At 36.8% G+C, this 4,321-nt stretch overlaps 1 pseudogene; it reads left to right on the top strand.

The window, feature by feature from the left end:
- The first annotated feature begins 3,122 nt into the window (after positions 1 to 3,122).
- LOC122700393 lies at positions 3,123 to 4,053 on the top strand (annotated as a pseudogene).
- The last annotated feature ends 268 nt before the right edge of the window (positions 4,054 to 4,321 follow it).

Here is a 4,321-nt window from a genome sequence, read left to right as displayed (position 1 = left end):
ATTGGAGGGTAGCCAATAAGCAATGTTGTGATAGTTTCACGTGATAGCAAAGCAAAGAGCTCAGCCTACGTACACAAGCATCCATTCTCCACCAGACTCCCCTTCACCCAGGTCACCACGTAACACTGCGCAGAGTTCCCGGTGCTCTACAGCAAGACCTTGTTGATTATTGACTTTAAATGTTGCAGTGTGTACATGTCAGCTCCAAAATCCCTAACTGTCTCTTCCCCAAGTTCTCCCACCCTCACAAGCATAAGTTTATTCTCTGAGTCTGTGAGTATGTTGTGCGTGTGCTGAGTCGTGTCCCACGGCCTGCAGCCCTCCACACTCCTCTGTCCATGGAATTTTCCAGGCTCTGTTTCATAAATAAGGTCATTTGTATAATTTCCGTAACAGTGTCTCTGATGGATGTCACTTCCTATACTTTCGAACTCAGCTTGAGCATCACCTTAAGAAAGCTCATCTTGGATTACTTTATCCATAGTTGAATTTTCCCTCTTATTTTCTTGTCTTTTAAGCAGGGAATAAAACTGCAACTTCTTTCTTAAAATTGTCTCCTTCTTTTTTGTATGATTCTATTATAACAAAATAAGATCCACACAGGGGAAAGTTTTACATGATTTCCCCCTGATTTTATTAATTCTTGTATCCTCACTTATAGCATGCTTGCTGGTCAAATGCGGGTATCATCAACTTTTTGAAAAATTAATTGGGTTATTTACTATATATAAAATTTTAATACATTTAATTGTGTTTTTGGATATTTTATATACATATATAAAAGCAAATTTAAGATAATTAAATCTTGTCATGGCTGGTAGGGAAACACATAACAAATAATTTCACTAAAGCTAAATGACTGAGTTGATATTTCATTCTTGATTTGTAGTCATTTCATGATTCTGGAGCTCTTTGTCCACGTTGCACCTTTCTGACATTAATTTTGTGATTTGGCCTATTAATAACTTTACATATAGACTTCCTTTAAAACTTTGGGGAAAATCACAGTGAATTAATTAAGCAAGAATTAGTCCTGGACACATGCCAATTCCAAGACTCAATGATAATTGCAGCTGGAAGGGATGAAATATCTTGTGATCTTCACCCCTAACGGGAAGAAGATGCTACCCACTTAGTGACTGACAGAAATTTTTCAGAAGGTCCTTTCTTAGACTTAAGGCATGGCTTAAAAAAGGTTAGGAAATTTTTTCAAAATCTCAGTCAACTATTCTGTCCATGCTAACATGACAGTGAAAAGGGATAAAAAGTCAAATTCATTTTTTTTTTTTTGACATTAGCAGGAATAAGTTACTTGTGAAAAATTTCCCTGCGAAATGACTAATTGATATCTTCTATGTATATATAGAATTTCCTGGTCATTTCCCAGCGTAACAAACTTCTCTTTTCTCTGTGCACCATGGAATTCCATTAAAGTAATATGTACTGCACATAAAAATAACCTTCTGAATAATCAGAAGACTCCATGAAGTTAATGAACAGACAGTCAAACAAAATAAACTATATCCTCAACTAATAAGGCAGCTTTTTGCCCTCTGTTGCCAAACTGGATGAAAAATAATTTCGGTGTTTATGAGTAATTTAAGGTCATCCTTCAGATTCTGAACAAGCCTCCACAAGGTAAAACTAACAGTAAATAGTGGGAACCAGTCTCCCAATTGTGAGACATTATTATGTAGAAATTAAATTACTTTGAAATCAAACTTAGACTCAACTCTAGGTATATCACTTAAAAATGTGACTTGGGAAACTGAATTAGTTGTTCTGAACCTTAGCTTCTTCAGTTATGAAATGAGGATTGTGGTTCTTGTTACAGTAAATATTAAATGTGTTACATTAAGATATGAGTATATGTTTGAAATATATTTAGGAGCTTTGAGCAAAAGAGAGATGCTGTCAGAATAAGATTAAAAAGGACAATTTGGGCAGCTTCAGGAGAGCCAATTTTTTGGAGGCCAGAATAATTTTTTCTCCAATTATTTGGAGAGACTTGGTAGAAAGCTATTTCTAAGAAATTAAGAAGTTGGTATGACCATATTTGTAATATATTTTGAAAGTAGAGTTGATAGGATTTATTAAGATTTTATGAAATTGATAAATGAGAACAGTACTGAAAGTTTTTTGTCTGAAAAATAACGTGGAAAATGATAGCATTTAATGAGATAAATACAGAACACCTCTTTAAATTTTATATGTTTAGTGTTATGTTTAGTGTGGACAATTTGAAACCATTATGTATAGTGTGGCCAATTTAAAAGTTTAATAAGTACTAAATTGTCAATCAATCGAATGTCCAAAATTAGAAATGTTGCATATAGGCAGCTTGGTGGTAAAGTATCCGCCTGCCAGTGGAGGAGAGGCAGAAGATAAGGGTTAGATCCCTGGATTGGGAAGATCCTTCTGAGGTGGAAATGTCAACCACTCCGGTATTCTTGCCTGGGAAATTCCATGCATGGCACATATCTAAGTTTGAGAATTAGAAGAGAGTTAGGGACTGGGGACACAGTTTAGATTGTTGCCGTGTTTATTGGTCAGGAAAAGGGAAGTATCCACCTAAAGACCTAAGAAGTGTCAGTGCAGTTTGAGACACTTCAGGACAGGGAACTTTTATTTATTGTTTGATCTACTCATATTGATCATGTAAATTACCTTAAGCGGGTCTCAAGTCTTGCACTTTTTTGACCTTATAAATGGTGCACCTCTTCATGAACTTCTCTTCCCATCTTTTTTATTCTTGCATTTTTAAAAACTCAGCTTCAGCATTGCTTCTACTGGGAAGCCTTCCTCTGATTCTAGTTTGAGAAAATCCTACTGTGACTCTTAGCCCTGTATTGATACTCATTTAATGGCATCTATTATGTGGGTCTGGAATTGCCTGATTCCTCATTATGTGTCTAGCACTAGAGTGAAGGGAACTATACCTTATTCAACTTGGTAATAAAAATGTCCATGACGTATTGGACACAAATAGATGCTCCATGCATATCTTCTAATGAATGGATAAATAAAAAACAAACATTGAAGTTTTTTCTGTCTTTAAGTGTTTTTCCCTTCATTTTGGAGGTAAACTACTCAGATGTGAAGTCAGCTTCTGTACAGACGAAATGGAAGCAAGGAGCAATGTGACTTACTTTGTCCTCCTGGGCCTCATACAGAATCCAAAGTAGCAGAAAATCCTTTCTGTTATGTTCTTGCTCTTCTATATTTTGACTGTGGTGGGAAACCTGCTCATTGTTGTGACTATAACCGTTAGTAAGACCCTGAACTCACCGATGTACTTTTTTCTTGCTAGCTTATCATTTATGGATATCACTTATTCCTCTTCTGTTACTCCCAGGTTGATTTCAGAGTTGTTCTTTGGGGAAAAAATCATAACCTTTGAATCTTGCAAGACACAGCTGTTTACAGAGCACTTTTTTTGCTGGATCCGGGGTCTTCCTTCTGCTGGTTATGGCCTATGACCGCTATGTGGTCATCTGTAAGTCCTTGCATTATTTGGTGATCATGAGGCAAAGGGTGTGTGTTTTACTGCTGGTGATGTCCTGGGTTGGAGGTTTTCTACACTCAGTAATTCAACTTGGCACTGTTTATGGGCTCCCATTCTGTGGCCCCAATGTCATTGATCACTATATGTGTGACATGTTCCCATTATTAAAACTCGTCTGCACTGACACCTATGTCATTGGCGTCTTAGTTGTGGTCAATGGAGGACTGATCTGCAGTCTTGGGTTTCTGCTCTTACTCGTCTCCTATGGAGTCATCCTGCACTCTCTGAAGAACCTGAGTCAGGAAGGGAGGCGGAAAGCCCTCCAGACCTGTGGTTCCCACATCACCGTGGTTGTCTGCTTTTTTGTTCCCTGTATTTTCATAAACACAAGACCTGCTAAGACCTTCCCCATTGACAAATTATTGAGTGTGTTCTATACAGTCATAACCCCCATGCTGAACCCATTAATCTACAGTCTAAGAAATTCTGAGTTGACTAATGCTATGAAGAAGCTCTGGAGAAGAAACGTCATATCTCATATTAAATAAGTACATCATCCACCATGAAGGGAGTCATTCGACATCAGGGTCCATTTCCTTAGAATGCAGAAGTCATTTTAAAATTTGATTCTTATTTCTCTTTTTTGCAAAACCTTTACTATAATTATAATTAAAGATAGTTATACAACTGTGCTGTTAAAACAGTTTTCCTCTCTACTAGAGTATAAAGCCTATAAATTCCTATTTATCACTGTAGCTAGCAAGATTTAATGGCTATGCAGCAAGATAATAATATATAATAATTTGCAAGGTTACG

Source organism: Cervus elaphus, chromosome 1, assembly GCF_910594005.1.
Source record: "Cervus elaphus chromosome 1, mCerEla1.1, whole genome shotgun sequence".
Taxonomy (NCBI): domain Eukaryota; kingdom Metazoa; phylum Chordata; class Mammalia; order Artiodactyla; family Cervidae; genus Cervus; species Cervus elaphus.
Note: the sequence above shows the minus strand (reverse complement) of the source record. Positions and strands in the feature narration are given on the sequence as shown.